Here is an 18694-nt window from a genome sequence, read left to right as displayed (position 1 = left end):
TACAGTAGGAGTCTATCCATTATCAAATCTACTGGAGCCAGGCAGAGTATGGCCAACCATTCTTGCTCTAAAAAAGTGTGGAAACCTCTTGATGACCCCTTGTACTTACATTTTTAGACTGACAAATGGTCAAAAATGTTTAAAATGCATTTTTGATCACAATTTTTTTTTATTTTTTGCTCTGTAATCTACAAAGGTGGTTACAGTGAACAAACCTCATGTCATAATCATGATTGGAGTTGGTGCAATCGCATGATTGAAGTTCATACAGATCCCACTGATGAGTAAGATGTTTGCATTGGGTGGATAGATATGAGGGAGAATGAAATTGAAAATTATCCTTCTGCTTTCCACCTACCTAAAATGTAACCAAATTGAAGTCTTGTGTGTTTGCTGAGTCCCTAGTTAGGGAATCATGAGCCAAGTTATCATGGAAGCTAGAATCAAGTGTATATAATTTGTTTCCCAAAATTCCTAGAGGGACTAAAAAATAAATAAATCTGATCTAACCCTAAAAACGCATTACTAGCTTACTCTAATGAAATTTCATATTGCCATTGCCCCTTATTCCTCTGCATAAAATGTACGACCAGATCATACTTGGGTACAACTTCCTGCTCTAGGGTGACAACGCTTTCTAACCATGGGTAGTGTTGTCACCTTAGTAGGCGTGCTTTGAAATGTGGACTTCAAGAGGAAGTGCTAGAATGTACAGCTTGATAGTTCACAGTAAACCTGGCCATTCATGGATTGAAATTCAACCAGTTCAGCAGGGACCGGACAAATTTCGATCCATTTTTTGGCAGGCTGATTGGCCCCAAGTCGATCCATAAGATGACTTGGGTACAACCAACCTGTCAGATTTTTGGCATGTTATTACTGCCAGCAGTAATCATTGTGTTCTGCCAGCTGGAAATGCCCCCCTGCAGGATGAACACTGTGTTAGGGGATTTTCTTTTCTTCCACTTGTGGTGGAAGGGAAAAAAACTGAGGTATCTATGCCCTGCTTAAGGCATTGGATCTCTAGAAACCTACACACTTTGTCACCCACAGCCCCATAGATTGGATCCTGTGATTGGTGTGTGTGTGTGTGTGTGTGTGTGTGTGTGTGTGTGTGTTTAGAGCTGCACGATTCTGGCCAAAATGAGAATCACGATTTTTTTTTTGCTTAGAATGAAGATCACGATTCTCACGGCGTAAAATCTTTACTGGCTAGTTTTTAAATTCATTAAAGTAATTTTTTCCCAAAAAATTGCATTTAAAAAGACTGCTGCGCAAATACAGTGCAACATAAAATATTGCAACAACTGCCATTTTATTCTCTAGGGTCTCTACTAAAATATACACACATATATACACATTTTTGGGGGTTCTAAGTAATTTTCTAGCAAAATAAATAATTATTTTAACTTGAAAAGAGCTGTCGGAAAAAGGTTTGGTTAAACGTTCCTAATTTACATACAGAAGTTTATTCTTTGATGTAAAAGTCAATGTGATACAATGTTTAGACTTAACATTCCGCTGATAAAGAATGTTTTCAAAACTTGGCAGATTGCCCAGACTTTGACTTTTGGCTGAGAGCAGAGAGAAAATTATTTTCATGTCAAAGATCGTGAAACCCTGTGTCAAGAATCGCAACGGGAAAAAGATTGCGATAACGATTCTTGACAATTAATCGCGCAGCTCTAGTGTGTGTACATCTTGTTTTGAGCCAGTCTGTCTGTCTGTGTCACCTAACAGAAGTAAGCATTTGTTATAGGTATTTATATAGCACTGACAATTTATACAGCGCTTTTATATATATATATATATATATATAATAAAATAAGTCCCTTAAGGGGCTTCTAATCTAAGGTCCCTTACTCGCATTCATACATACACATACTGGGGCCAATTTTTTTTATATATATATATATATATATATATATATATATATATATATATATATATATATATATTCTTAGAAATGTATTGATATTATGGTCTATTTCCCAAGAAAGAAACTGCAGTCAACACATTTTTGCTGACTTGTCCCCATTATAGCCCAAAAAAAGTCCAGTGTCTGATGTGGGCACATAAACAGAAGTGGCTCTGCATATGCAAAGACATTTATTTACAAAGAAAGGTAGATTTTTTTTTTTTTTTAAGAAAAAAAATTGTGCTAATAAGGATATTATGTATTGGGAAATTAGTCTTTTTAGTTATACATGTTCGTCCATGGAAAATTTCCATTTATCTGGTTTAGTAGATATTGGTAGCTTCTTAGTGGTTCTAATTGCCATTCAGCATATACCTGCCAACTACACCAGTATTGTGAAAATGCAATGCAAGGTAGTCCTTCTCCAAGTCCGCTCCTGCCTTGGCCCTACACACTAATGCATGTAATTGACCTACACAGAGGCTATTTGAATATACCTTACTACAGTGTAAATTCTGTGGTCTCAATGACTGGCACACCCAACAAAACAAAAATATAAAAAACGACACTGCGGGCGGCTACATCCAAATTGGCAAGACTAAATAGGGGATTGGGAGTTTAAATAATCCCCGCTATAGTCATTGCATACCGTCACCCCCCGGATTAAAGAGTAATCAACCATGGGGGGTGTGTTCCTCTGAATTGAAGTAAGCATACAAAAAAGAGGGAAATTCTTCAAGAAGGAACTTACCGGTATTATGAAGTAAAAATCTTTATTGAAAATGACACATGGCACCGACAACTAATGGATACATAAATACCAACCTCAACCAAAAACATCTAAAATAGACAATTGTCTAGATGTTTTTGGTTGAGGTTGATATTTATGTATCTATTAGTTGTCAGTGTCATGTGTAATTTTCAATAAAGATTTTTTTTCTTTTTTAACAATAAAGATTTTTACTTCATAATACCGGTAGTTCCTTCTTGAAGAATTATTTTGGGAATCTTCTTCCCCTCTTTTTTTTTTTGTATCACTGACTAGCACAGCAGCAACGTTTCCCGGATACGGTAAGCCATACTATTTAAGGGACCAGACGTACCAAGCTGACCAGTTCTCTTTAAAGCAAATATTTGTTTCAGTGCACAGTTTGATGGACTGTAGAAGGGACACACTGGCATTACATTACTGTATGCAAATTGTCACAGTGAAAGATCTATTGAAGGTCAACAATTGCTATGCTACTGTTACTAAATTGTATAGTCTATTTATTTTTTACTAGAAATGCACATTTAATTTTGCAGTACTGTTCTTCTGTATATAACACTTGTACGGCTGTGTAGATGTTTACAGGGCCTGGCCGGCCCACACCAGGGTTAATTTTGTACAGTCACACACTAAGCTTCAAGGGAAAAAAAATGGTCAGTTGACGATCTTTGAGTGTGTATCGTAAAGCTTGTGTAAGCCAAGGGACATTCCCTTTCACTCTGCTTTACTACACAGAGGCAATACAATCTGGGGAGGTTCCTGCCTTGGGCTTACAGATAAACAATGCCCAAATGTTCTAGTCTAAAATACAACCTACTTAAAGTTTTGCAGACCTTTTAATAGCTTTTGCAGAAAACCATGTGCGACGTAGTTGGTGAGGCCAAGTCACTATTCTCTGGCTATGGTCATGATTTTTGGGCAATTGGGCTTTTTTTTTTGCTTGCACAAATTGTGTGAGAAGTCTGAGATCTGGAGGTCCTCTGTGGACTACCCTTGATGGCATTAACATACTGTAACTACTGGGCATGGCTATTTTATTAGAGTATTTAAAGCCCTGCCCCAGGCTTCTAGGACAAAGGATACCACCAAGAGACTTGTAACCAATGCAGATCGTGTTGGTAAGTTGTGTAAGGTCGGCCATGCACAGTTCGATTCAAACCATTAACGGGCAGGCTGAATGTACCAAGTTGATCAATCCACTTGGGTACAACCAGCCTGCTGGACTCTTACAATTATCTCTAGTGGCTGCTACAGCCACTAGCAATAATCAATGTCATTTCCTGGCATGTTGAAGGACTCCCCCCTGCTGGGAGAAGACTATTGCTGGTTCCCCTGTCATCACTGTCTCTGTTGATGACCAATGGTTGCAAAAAACAAAGTTTGCACTGTGTATGGCCAGCCTAAGCTGTGTAAAATCTTATCGAGATCTTATCTGTTGAGGAAAGGGGAGGATCATTAAGTCACCACAATACTTCTCCACCATATTCAATCAGGGAACACCTTGTATTCATTGAAAGAAAATACAAGGTGTTCTGTGAATAGTGGCAACACCAAGCACGCTCCTCTTGTGGTTACATTTCAAAAGAGCAGCTGCTCAGCACTAGACCCGGAAGTCTGCTGCTATCATTGAAGTAGTGGCAACTAAGACCGTGAATTGCAAGGAAAAAGGACCCTCACCTGCCAACATCCAAGTACCGTATTTATTGGGGTATAGCGCGCTCCCCTAAAGTTGCCCCGAAATTCCTGTGAAAAAAAGATTTTTGTACTTGGTTTGGTGTCTTGCACGGCGTCCATCGGCGGCCTCGTCGGGTCCGTCTGCGGCTTCGGGTGTCCTCTTCGTCGGGTCCGGCGTCCTTCTGCGGCGTCCTCGCTCGTTTCCCGCGCCGAGTTTGAATACTGCGCCGACATATACCGAGCGCAGTACACTCGCGTATAGTCGGCAATGCTCGCGCTGACGTCCTGGACGTACAGGACCTGAGCGCAAGTGTAGCCGAGACTGCCCGACTATACACGAGTGTACTGCGCTCGGTATATGTCGGCGCAGTATTCAAACTCGGCGCGGGAAAGCGGGTATCGTCGTATATCGCGCACCCACGATTTTGCCCTGATTTTTAGGGCAAAATAGTGCGCGGTATACGCCGATAAATACGGTATTAGAAAAAAGGATTGAGAAAGTATGACAGTGATTTGTAGCTTCCTCAGAGATATTGCTCAGGTATGAGATATGCACACTTGCATGGTCCAACTGGAGCAATACAACGATGCTATAGAATCTATACCTAAACTTTGACAACATCGTTTTGGGAAGAAAATAAGAGTTCTTACTTCAAAGGCACATTTCTTTGGGACATTACTGCACATGTGTTCTGTTGGGGCAGCCCAATAATTTGATTGGCCTTCCTATTGCACCTAAAATGATGCCTAGAATGTGTTTTTTGTTCAGGTGGGCTGCAAATACAGGTGCATTGAATGACACTGCAGAACACCAACCGCTATCCCCTCTCCACTATGCATTGTAAAGTTACTCCGCACATCTGCCTCCATTCTATGGGCCTGTTCATGTGTGACATGGAGCCTTCAGTGAGTGTTTATTTTGCAGGGATAACTCATGTGATTGGAAGGCAGGCTGGTCACATGCCTTTAATGGGTCATGTGACCTGATCTCCTGCTCCACTTACAGCACATGTACATGTTTTGGAGAGACCTGTGTTCCCGTGCTTTTGTTCGCTTCAAGAGGGTTTTGCATTCTCATACATGTCTATGGGAATGCAAAATGCAGTTCAGGAGGAGGTCGGATGCACCTGACAATGAATTCTGGATGATATCAGAAGCGCCTCAAACTGATGTCACAAGTCCAAAGTACGTCAACAAGGGCCTAAAAGAATATTGCTGTGTATTTTGTATTCATGCATATTTCAGTGCATTTTTTGTTTTTGAGGTGTTGTCATGTACACGCGGCTTTCAAGCACTCACATTGAAGTCTAGGGGCCAAAAACATTCCATGCTACACCAAAAGAAGTGCCTGCACCTTTTTGAAAAACTGCATTGATGTGAATGATCACCATAGAGAATAATGTGATTTCCCTTGTGCATTGCAGCGTGGCAGCAGACACAGAAAAATCTGCACTCATTTTAAAAGTAAACTCCCAGGCACATGTATGAAATGAAACTCAATCTAATAACAAAGGTAAGGGCCCACGAAAGAGACATTTGTCCTATGTCCACTTCTGACCAGACTTAAAGTGGATGTAAACCCTCACATATACCCAGTGATGTGAACATCCTCAGATGATACACAGAGATCAAACAAATCTCCCTACATAAGTTTTATATGTATATCTGCTGTCCTTCATCTTTATAAATTCTTTAAAAAGTGTACATCTCATTAGAGATTTGTTCTTCCTGTTCAGCACTGGGAGTGGATTCTCGGCATACAGACAAGACAGCTGATTGGAGGAAAGGCACACACCCCCCCCCCCTCCACATAGGTAGAGACTTGCAGAGCTGTGTTGTGACAAGGCAAGCTCTTTGGTAATCTTTTCATAGCAACCTCCCTCGACACAAATTTTCACCTGGTTTTATCTTGGTTGTAGGAGAACTTGTCAGAAGTTATGCTGATAACAGCAATGAAACAGCAGAAAGACACAGGACTCAGTGCTTTGTAGAGAGTTGAGAAAACACTACAGATATATGTGCCTAGGTCAAATTTCACAAATCAGGTTTACATCCACTTTAAGCCAAGTTCACACTATTTTTTTATTTTTTGTTTTTGTTCAACCCAGCAGGGCTGTATGTAATAAACCGATAGCTCAGGTTGGAGTTGTTGTACTAACTATGTGATGTTAGTAAAGTGATCTCCCCTGCTGTTCTATTGTGTTCTGACAGGGGGCTGCCCAAACCCCCCCCCCCCCCAAACCAAGTGCTCTCAGACATTGGCTGGTTGGCAGGCCTTTTTCGATCCTACCCCTTCGACAGAACCCAGCCTAAAGTCTGGCTTCTGTCAGACTGGTGCAGTACACACGGGGCCATGCGGTTTCTATTGAACCAGCCGATGCCGCCCAACATTTGGCTTGTGTGTACAGAGCTTTACAGAAAACCGTGGAATTGCTGTATAATCCCTAAGGGGTTTAGGGACACAAAGAGTGAAGCCTCCCAACTCCATTCATATCACCAAGACTTTTCCTGGGTCAGGAGGATGAAAGGTGATAGAAATTTATACAAGAGGCACTTCCACTGCTAATAGGCCAAATGATACCTATAGTAACCTCCCCGCATGAAAAAGGTTTCAATTAGCTGATCATTGTGATGAGTCAATAAAGCCCTGTAATTGCAGGGAGCCGCTTTCATCTTGTAGTAGGAAGTCACAATTGTCTGCACATGATTATTCTTCGATGTTTCATGGACCTCTCAGCTCCTCACAGGCCATGTGCACCTTTATAACACACACTGGATGCAGAAGTTGTTCTTTGCCTTGTGTCTTTAGATTTTAATGATTTTATTTGCTATTATGTAAACCACTTCTACAACACCCAGCTATTCCCTCTAGATCAGGATCTTCCACAAATTATACACACTAGGGGGTTGATTTACTAAAAGTGGAGCGTGCAAAATCTGGTGCAACTCTGCATTGAAAACCAAGCAGCTTTTCAGTTTTTTTTTTTTTTTTGTCACAGCTTAATTGAAAAAGCTAAAGTTGTAAGCTGATTGGCTACCATGTACAGCTGCACCAGATTTTGCACTCTCCAGTTATGGTAAATCAGCTTCTAGGACTCCTCTACAAGCTGTAATAAGTGGTCACCATTTATGTTGTATGAATAAATTAATATAAAAATAAATGGCGGTACATACATTTTTTGTTATGGTCATTTCATTCTACCTTGCTTTACACTGATGTTTTACATTTGGAAGAGTAATGTGGTTCTGAGGATGTCTTTGTGTCACCAAAAGGACAATTAAAGCGGAGTTCCCGGCCCAGCATTAGTACTGATTAAATACAATAATGTTTAGACAAAGTTCCTTATGTATTTATTAAAAATATTTATTTTATTTATTTATTAAAATGCTTATAAAACAACAGCGCAGTCTTACACACGTGCCTCGATGCGCTGGCGGGATAAAAACAGAACAGAAAAGGGGCAAAAACTACATCGACCAAACAAGTAACAGTAAAACAATAGCAATCAGCGAACAAGAACATATAAAACATACAAAGTTAAATATATACAATTTACAGCTATTAGAATAGATAATTTTTAAGTCACCCCGAAAGCCTGGATATATAGCCATGTTTTTAACAATCTCCTAAACTTTAGGAGATCATTTTCCAGTCTTATGTGAAGGGGCAAGGAGTTCCAGAACTGAGCTCCTTGAACTTCCAGGGTCCTCCCACCACATTTGTTTTTAGCAAATTTAGGGATGTTCAACAAAGCCAAATTCTCAGACCGCAGCGATCTGGTAGGCACATGTCTGATGAATTTTTCTCTGAGATAGCCCAGTCCAAAACCATGGATGGCCTTATGCACAAGACACCCCGTCTTGAACTGAGCCCGTTGTGCCACGGGCAACCAGTGTAAGGCTTGTAGGGATGGAGTGATGTGATTGTACCGGCCCACGCCCGTGAGTAGCCTGGCAGCTGCATTCTGCACCAGCTGAAGCTTGTGCAAGATGTTCTTAGACACACCCATATACAGGGCATTGCAATAATCAAGTCGACTACCAACCATTGCATTGACCATAGAGATTTTGTCAGAGTCCTCGATAAAGCGAAATATAAATCGCTTACTGAATATATTCTCCCTCCTGTTCTGGCCGTTTCCATCATTATTGTGGGCATGTGAAGCCCAATTGATGTCTCTTCCTGGTTTGCTTTGGAGAGGTGCATGCTGCGTAACCAGCGCGCACCTCTCGATCTCGCGCATGCGCTATTCAACGGCAGCCGTAGTGCTGATTGTTTCTAAAGTTGCCATAACAATGGGCGGCGATGGAGGAAGGTCCCGCACCATTGTTATCGCAACATAGATAAACACATCTCGGTGCTGTGATCCGCCTTAAATCGTGTCATTTCCTGTCAGGAAATAACGCGATTTTTGATCACAGACTCCTGGGAAATGTGTCATCACAGGCGAGAGAGGAAGTGACCTAGGAGTGCTGCAGACCAGGAAGTGGCAGATTAGGAGGACTACAAGGCAACAGGGCGATTCTGGTAAGTAAAAAAAAAATGTTTTCCTACAAATGTTTTTTTTATAGGTTTTCAGGAGTCTGATAATGTAAACATTTTTTTAGGGTGGAACTCCGCTTTAAGTATGCTGGTTCCTTTTGTAACCCTGGGGTAGGCAACCATGGCACTCCAGCTGTGGTGAAACTACAAATCCCATCATGGCTCTGCCTCTAGAAGTTATGCCCAGGGCTGCTGTTAGAAATCACGGGGGCCCGTACAGCCTACCTGGCAGGCCCCCCCCCAATATATAAAAAAAATACACTAAAATCATTATTAGCAGACACAAACATAACAGAGAACCTGTGTGAATTAGCCCTTTTTATTTGTATTTTACATTTAAAAAAAAAATTACATTCACAGTGATAGGGGGGCACACGGGGAGGGGGGATCCGAACCAGGCAGAACAGGGAAGGGAATCAGTGTCAGAGAAGCAATTACAGGAATGATGCCCATGTGTCTGTGTTTCTCCCTGCAGCAGCTGACATCCGGGAGGAGGGGGAAAAACTGTCTTTCAGCTTCTGCAGAGGGCCGCACAGGGCATCCTTCTGTAGCTGCCCCTCTGCCAAACCGCACTAATTCCCCCTGCTGTTTGGGCCCCCCTACAGGAGGACTGGTGGTCCCCCCTATCAGCGGCCCTGGTTATGCCTGTGATTGTCGGGGTCTTGCAATGTAGTTTCACCACAGCTGGAGGGCCGAGGTTGCCTACCCCTGTAAATCGAACCTAAGGCTAAGTTCACACCTGTGCGGGCCATGGTTTGCACAGGCACGAGAGCTCATTCATTTTAATGAGCTGCCATGCCCTGTGACACTCAGGAAAGAACTCCTTGCACTATTTTTAAATCACAGCCCACACGGGAACCGTGTTTGCCAGTATGGGTGTGATTTCCAGTGCAGATGGCGTGCCATTAGGATTAAAGGCACCCACCCTTCTCTGTGAGGGTGGTTGTAGCTGACGGTATTTGTGTGGATCCTACAGCGGCATCACCCACACAGATATGAATCCAGCCTAAAGGTATTTCTTTACATTTTAAAAGGTTTTAAACCCCGTCAGTTTTATTTTTTTGCAATCTTTGTTTCACTGGGGAGACTTTCCTTAACTTCCTATCCCATAACCAAAACAGGACATTGGAGGAGTGAGGTTATCCCTGGTTGTCACCAGAACTAGTGTCTCCATTGAAAGATTTCCCCTTTTATTCGTTTTTTTAGGAACAACCCAAAATTTTACATTTTCCTTAAGTTTCATTCTTGATGGTGATAAAATTCTCCGTAACGGGGGCACAGACTACAATAAAAGCTTGATGGTGTTCTAATCCCTCTCCACTCTATCCAAAACAATTTTAGCTTTTAGGTATACTCTTAAACAACATCCTCATAGATAAAAAAGAAAGAAAAAAAAAAAAGAGAAGAAAGAGAAGTAAAAGAAGGAAACAAGAAGAGTAAGAGAAATAGGCAGCCTGCCTGCCAATGGTCGGTTCCAATTTGAAGTTGCATGAATAATCTTTAAATTCAAGGGGTAAAAGATATTCCCATGTATTTCAACCAAGGTTCCCATATTTCATGAAAAAGAATAGATTTATCTAACATGGAACAGATCCTCTTTTCCTGTTCCATGATCCATGTAACCTTTCTCTTCATGTATAAGATAGAAACAGTCGGCTTCTTCCATGCCGCCGCGATAGTGATTCTAGCACCTGTCAAAATGAATAGGATGAGTTGTCTGGTAACCTTTGAAATCTGAGGTAACATTCCATTAAGTAAAGCTATAGTAGGCGACTGATGTAAGCTACAGCCCGTGACTCGTCTGATAATATTAAACACCTTATTCCAGTATCCCCGTATTCTGGGACATTCCCACCATATATGTATCATAGATCCTAATCCCTGGCAATTTATAAAGCATAGTGGTGAAGAAGATGGATACATTGAGACCAATTTAAGAGGGACTAGATACCATCTAGTATAAATTTTTATATTAGCTTCTATAAGAGACATACTCATGAAGCCTTTAATGGACCTGCGATAATTATTATACCAGTCTGTCAAATCCCATCCCATCTGGATTTCTCTCTCCCAAGCCAGCATATGAGATAATTTCGTGTCACTAGTAGCAAGCGATTTATAAATGGCTGAAATATAACCTTTTCTGATCAAAGTCTGGTCGCATTTACTTTCATAAGGTGTTAAAATTCCAGAAATCGAATCACTATTCCATAGACTTTTAGCATGGTCATGTATTTGCGAAAACCTCATTCCTTCTGAAAGAGGAAGATCAAAATTATCTATAAAATGTTGTTCAGGAAGAGGGCCCAAACGTGCGAAAAAGCGTCCTATACGGTACAACCCCTTATCATGCCACCATTTGAAGGAATCAATGTCAATATTATAAATAAAAGATGGGTCTCGAAATATATTCGATAAAGGTCGGCCCTTAGAGATTAGCGAAGGATTGTTTTTAAGTGAATCCCATAAAACCAAAGCTTGAGATAAAGTCGGCGATAAAATAGGAGGCCTATTTTTAGTGGAATTCCATAATAAATTCTCTATCGTAAGAGTCGGGGATGCTTGTTCTTCTATGTCGATCCAATCAGGACGGTCATGTTTGAGATAAATTTCCGATAATTGCGCCAATCTAGCTGATTGATAATACCATAATAAATTCGGAACCCCCAGACCACCTTGATCAGGTAAATTAAAAAGAGTACGGGATGGTAGGCGTAGACCCTTCCTGTTCCAAATAAATTTGGTAATCTTACCCTGAAAAGACTTCAGATGACTCTTTTTTATCGGTATAGGTAATGATCGAAAAAGATACAAAAGTTTAGGAAGAAGAGTCATCTTGACAGAATAAATTCTGCCAATCCAGCCAATATCTTGAGTGCCCCAGTCATTTAAATCCTTTTCAAGTTTCCTAAACATAGGGGGATAATTGGCCGAATACAAATCTTGAATATTTGGGGTTAAGTTAATACCTAGGTATTTGATATAAGAAGTGTCCCACTTGAATCCATATCTGCTTTTCAATAGGGAAACTGTGGAATCGGAAAGTGATATATTGAGAGCCCTAGATTTGACTATATTCACGGCGAGACCTGAAACCGCAGAGAATTCATCTAGGATAGAATAAACTGCAGGAAGAGAGGTTTCAGGGGTAGTGATAAAAAGCAAAAGGTCGTCTGCAAATAAGGCGCATTTATGTTCTTTCTTGGCACAGCGAACTCCCTTGACCGTTGAGTTATCACGAATAGCTATAGCCAGGGACTCAATAACAATTGCAAATATTAGGGGAGATAGAGGGCATCCCTGCCTGGTGCCCCTATGGATTCCAATAGACTCCGAAAAAATACCCTGTAAGCGTATCTTGGCCTCAGGAGAAGAGTAAAGTGAAGACAAGACACCCAAAAATTTAGTGCCAAATCCCCAACGCCTCATTATCGTGAACATAAATGGCCAAGAAACCGAATCAAAGGCTTTCTGAAGATCTATGGAAAGAAGCATACCTTTTTGATTACTTTCACCAGTCCACCCTGAGTTCAGTATAGAGATTAGATCAACAGCTCTCCTAATCTGATCCGGACCTTGTCTACCAGTAATAAAACCAACTTGATCTTTACCAATATACCGACCAATGAAAGAAGACATCCTATTGTCCATTATCTTAGTAAGTATCTTGAGATCATTATTGATAAGAGAAATTGGTCTATAATTTTCTACACTACTATGATCTTTCTCCGGCTTAGGGATTACCGATATATAAACTAAATTGAGTTGTTTATCCATAGGAGTACCCTCAGTTACGTGGTTAAAATTTTTTACCAGGTAAGGTGTCAAAATATTAGAATAAGTTTTGTAATAGGAACTTGAAAACCCATCAGGACCCGGGGCTTTATCTAGAGGTAAGTTTTTGATTACTGACAATACTTCTTCAGTTGATATGGGGGTCTCCATAATATCTCTATGTATTCCATTCAATTTGGGGAGAGTCAAATTATCAAGAAATTCATCTATCTTTTCTGACGTAGAATTATCATTGAAAGCATATAGAGTGGAATAGAAGTCATGGAAGACCTTCATTATCCGCCTAGGATTTAGAGTGAATGATCCATCTTCCATCTTTATTTTAGGAAGTATCCTCGATTTAAATCTAGGTGACAATTTACGTGCCAGCATTGGACCTATTTTATCTTTAAATGTATAAAATTTAGCTCCAGTCTCTCCTATTCTAATACAAAAACATTGTTTCGCTATGTGTGCCTGTTGGAGATTTCCTCTTACTTTCTTGCCAGGTGTCAGTAAGCCAGGAAGTGATGGACCGTCCCCAGCAGAGCCACGGGCAGCAGTAAGACCCCATGGTTGTAACTCTTACACATTATGTTTTATTATTAAAAATAAAATAAAAAGTTTTGATCAGAGATGCATTATGTTATAATTGCTTACATAGGATGGTATTGCTGCTCTTTCTTCTCTCTGGTCTGTTCTTCTGGGGCAGATCTGACCATGTCATGTGACCGATGATGTCAGCTTCAGAGCCAGTGGTAGTTTCATAACCAAGATGAAATTTGTAGTGGTGATGGCCTCCTTTTTCTTTTTTCCCTTTTTTTTTCCACCTGATAATCCAGCTAGTAACACACTTCCTGTCTTAGGGTGTCTCCACTCTCGATGGAGAAGCAACGGAGACCCCTTTGGACAGTGATATTGTCAATCCAGGGAGAGTGTAGTGTTAGATGCACTACCATCATCATGTAAGCATCCATGTCAGTGTAAAGAGAAGTATGAGATTTGTATTTATTTGTTCACTTTAATCATACTTGCCCCAGTGAATGCAGCATTGGTCTCCCAAGAACTGAACGATCAAATGCTGCCAATCGCTCGATTCTCAGTGCTCCCTGAGCAGAGAGCTGGTGATTGTCAGTCGCTGATGTCTGCTCTGCCCTCCCGTGCTCACTAGAGTGCTGGGCTGTGAAGGGAGCGACTGGCTTAGGCTCTCTTGCTGAGAGGCTGAGCCAGGTGCTGGTCCAGGCATGTGGGCGGATTCCGACCATATGGTGGCGATATTCCCAGAGCCTGGACGTCTCTGACGTCAGCCGACAGCGGGCTTCAGCCTAAAAAGCTGAAAAACGAGTCACAGGAGTATAGAACGTCTAAAAATAAATAAATAAGGTAACTAAACCCATCAAATTGACCGTTTCCCAAAACAGTCCCATTCAAGGCATGCTGTTAATAATTGGTATGGTTGCTCGTGCTCTCAACTACAAGCAAGTAAATGGTCAGTTCATGGAAAAGGGAAAAGTCCTGGAAGTTGCACATCTCTGCAAAACCCTTCAAGAAGGTGCACGACAGCCTCAGCCCGAGCTCCAACCAGACCACACCCCCAATGTGCATAACTCCGCCCATGGAGCCTAGTCATGGGAATAAGGATCCCATTCATATTTTTCTTAAATGGCAGCCGATGATGCAATTATTTCCTCCCTTTGCATCCCCATAATTAAGCTCCGTGGGCGGAGAGAAATATATGGGGGGGTGTGGCTTGGTTGGAGTCCAGGCTTGGGCTGTCGTGCACCTTCTTGCAGGATTTTGCCTTCTGTTCCTTTAGACAAAGTTGGCATCCCCACTGCAAGGGATAATTTTTTTAGTTGTCTGGAATTGGGCTTTTAGGAAGTTAAAAAATAACTTCTTGGCAGGATCACAAGTTTTTTTTTTTTTTAAGGACCACTGTAAGCCCATTACATTCCTATGATTTTTTTTTCTCTTTTACCACCAGGAGAATGTTGGTGGCATCTAGTGGTCAAAGTAGGATATTACCCCTCAAATTGTATCCCTAATATGTTATTACCTAGACTTGATCTGTTTTTCAGAGATGATAAACTGGTTTGCATGAACCCTGGAAACGCCACTTTGTTGAAAATTTGCCTAAACTGAGGATTTTTTTTACATATATTTTTTGGGGATATTTATTATAGCAAAAAGTAAAAAATGTTGATTTTTTTTTCAAAATTGTCGCACTATTTTTGTTTATAGTGCAAAAACCGCAGAGGTGATGAAATACCGCCAAAAGAAAGCTCTATTTGTGGGAAAAAAAGGACGTAAATTTTGTTTGGGAGCCACATCGCACGACCGCGCAATTGTCAGTTAAAGCAACGCAGTGCCGAATCGCAAAAAGTGGCCCGGTCATTTGGCAGCCAAATGGTTAGGGGCTGAAGTGGTTAAATGACTCAGATCTTCAGACAAATTCTATTAGCACACAAAGATAAGCCGAGTAAAGATACAAAATGCAGTTTTTAAAATTATGGTTTAATTTATTAAGGCAAATAAGCTGTCCAAACCTGCCTGATTTTATGTGAAACAGTAATTGCCCCGTAAATCTAATAACTGGTTGTGCCACTCTTGGGGGAACAACTGCAATCAAACGTTTTTGCGGTAACTGGAAATTAGTATTTCATATTGCTATGGAGCAATTTTGGTGCACTCTTCTTTGCAGAATTGTTTTAATTCAGCCACAGCATGAACGGCCTGTGTAAGGTCTTGATAGAGCATCTCAATTGGATTTAAGTCCGGGCTTTGACTAGGCCACTCCAAAACCTAAATTTTGCTTTGTTTGGGTTATGCAGCAGGACAATGATCCAAAACACAAGTGCACTTGATGGCCGGCCATTCTCCTTTAGCCCCCATTCACATCTAGGCGTTTTTGCGCCTGTAGTGCTACGCCGCTGCCGCCAGAGGGATGAAAACACATGTCCCTCTATGGAGATGGTTCACATCTCCACGCTGAACGCCGGAAGCCTGCCGCCTGAAAAAAGGTCCCGGACCTTTTTTTCAGGCGGCTTTCGGTGTTCGGCTAGGAGATGGGAACCATCTCCATAGAGGGGGTCAATCTGGGGCACATCTAGGCGGACAATACCGGCGTTTTGTCGCCGCAAATCGTGGTACAAAACGCCTGCTATTTGTACCGCGATTTGCGGCAACAAAACGCAGCGAATTTGTCTGCCTAGGTGTGAATGGAGCCTTAGGATTTTCAGGTAGAGCTCAGGTAGAGCTCAGAATTCATGGTTCCATCAATTATGGTAAGTCGTCCAGGTCCTGAAACTGCAAAGCAGCCCCAGGCCACCACGCTACTACCACCATGTGTGACTGTTAGTATGATATTCTTGTTAGGAAATGCTGTATTTGTTTTATGCCAGATGTAACGGAACGCACATATTCCAAAAAGTTACATTTTTGTCTCATCAGTCCACCGAATATTTGCCTAAAAATCTTGGGGATATTCAAGATGTTTTTTGGTAAATGTGAGCCTTTGTGTTATTTTTGGTCAGCAGTGGCTTTGGCCTTGGAACTCTCCCATGGATGCCATTTTTGCCCAGTCTCTTATTGTTGAATTATTAACACTGATCTTACCTGAGGCAAGTGAGCCTGCAGTTCTTTAGATGTTGTTCTGGGTTCTTTTATGACCTCCTGGATGAGTCAGATTGGGAGTTTATAGAAAAATTTACATTATAGGCATATACAATTTAAATAGTTTTTAATAATTCACATAATATCATATAACATACACATGATACATCTAAGATAGAAAAACAATGTTAGAAAAGGCCGGATGTTTTTTTCCAGAGAGAATACTCAGAAAATACAGTATAAACTTGCTGCGGGGCTGTAATGAGGATATGAGGCCCACACTGAGTAAAAGGTATCTCCTGGGTGTTTCCAAGGGGTCCTTTGAAGAGAATTAAAAAAGGCTCAACATGTTTCGCGACGGAAAATGTTGCTTCTTCAGGAGCTTCTAAATTTTGGAAAATACATGCTTCAATTAGAATATAATATGAGACATGGAGTACATGATGATACATATTGGCATCTATACAAATAAATACATGTGAACTCACCAATGTATTGGTGCAGATAAAAAAAGCATTAACAGTCGCCCATGCTCTAAACGTTCAGCAGCTGGATCAGACACCCCTCCAAGTGAGAGGTAGCTGGCCCTTAACGCCAACTAAGGCGGCACTCCTGGATGAGTCGTTGTCATGCTCTTGGAGTAATTTTTGTAGGGCGGCCATTAATGGGAAGGTTCACTACTGTTTCAAGTTATCTCCATTTGTGGATAATGGCTCTCCCCGTGGTTCACTGGAGTTCCAAAGCCTTAGAAATGAATTTAAAACCCCTCCTAGACCGATACATGTCTATTACTTTCTTTCTAATCTGTTCTTGAATTTTTTTTAGATTGTAACATCATGTGTGGGGTTTTGTGATCTGTTAGCGTGTTTCACTTTCTCAGACAGCTTTTATTTATGTGATGTCTTGATTCAACAGGTCTGGCAGTAATCAGGCCTGGGTGTAGCAAGTGAGATTTAGCTCAGCTTTCCAAAAAATTGTGGTTAATCACAGTTCATTCATGATTCAGCATGGCAGGGGCAATTACTTTTTCACATAGGGCCAGGCAGGTTTAAACAGCTTTTTTTCCCCTTAATAAATGAAATAATAATTTAAAAACTGCATCTTGGATTTACTCCGGTAATCTTGTAATATTAAAATTAGTTTGATGATCTAAATCATTTAAGTGTAAAACATGACAAAAATGAATAAATATGGAAAAATCCTTTTCACGGCACTGTATAATAGAAAATCATCCACTTAGCCTGCTCTTTACAGCTGAATCGTGTACAGTCCACTAGATGGTTAGTAAAATTCTCCTTGGGTGCTTTAAATGCGCTTTTTTTTAACGCGAAAGCATCTGAATAACGCCCCAGTGTGAAAGGGGTCTAAAAGGGCATTTAACTTTCCCCCTCTATTGCATATGATTAAGGCCCCTTGCACACTGGGGTGTTTTTCATGCGGTACAGCGCTAAAAATAGCGCTGCTATACCGCATGAAAAATCATGCCCTGCAGTGTTCAATGTGAAAGCCCGAAGGCTTTCACATTGAAGCGGTGCGCCAGCAGGAGCGCACCAAAAGTCCTGCTCGCCGCATCTTTACCGCGGTATAGGAGCGGTGTGTTCACTGCTCCTATACCGCGCCTTCCCATTGAAATCAATGGGAAAGCGCGGTAATACCGCCCGCAACGCGGGCGGTATTAACCCTTTTTCGGCCGCTAGCGGGGGTTAAAACCTCACCGCTAGCGCCCGAATATCGCGGTAAATACGACGGTATAGCCGCGCTACAAATAGCGCGGCTATACCGTCACCGCGGCTCCACGCTGCAATGTGAAAGCAGCCTTACTTGGGCTAGCTTTTGCTTTAAGGTCCCTTTCACACTGGGGCAGTAAAGCGCCGCTATTTTTAGTGGGCAGGGGCGCTGTAGGATCAGTATATTCACCGCTCTTACAGCGCCTCAAAGATGCGGCAGGCAGGACTTTTTTTTACCGTCCTGCCAGCGCAATGCTCCAGTGTGAAAGCCCTCAGGCTTTCACACTGGATATAAAGAAGCGGCTCTTTCAGGGCGCTTTGCAGGTGCAATTTTTAGCACAATAGCGCCTGCAAAGCGCCTCAGTGTGAAAGTAGCCTTAGGTTCATAAGGTAAGGATAGCAGCTTCTTCCACAATAAAACTTAGCATTTCATAAATAAATAAAAATAACTAAAGCAATCGCCACACATAACTCATTGGGGAAGGGCACAATAAGCACAGTCAGATGGTCAGGATGTGGAAGCCAATGCCAGTGCTCATGTCTTTGTCCTGTTAACCTGGTAGACACTGCAACCACATGGTTATCATAGGTTGACCACATGTCCCGAATAGCCCGGGACAGTCCCGCATTTTGCAGGTCTGTCCCGGGTCCCGGGCACCTTCATTCCAGGACAATAC

Source organism: Rana temporaria, chromosome 1 (assembly GCF_905171775.1).
Source record: "Rana temporaria chromosome 1, aRanTem1.1, whole genome shotgun sequence".
In the NCBI taxonomy this organism is placed as follows: Eukaryota; Metazoa; Chordata; class Amphibia; order Anura; family Ranidae; genus Rana; species Rana temporaria.
Note: the sequence above shows the minus strand (reverse complement) of the source record.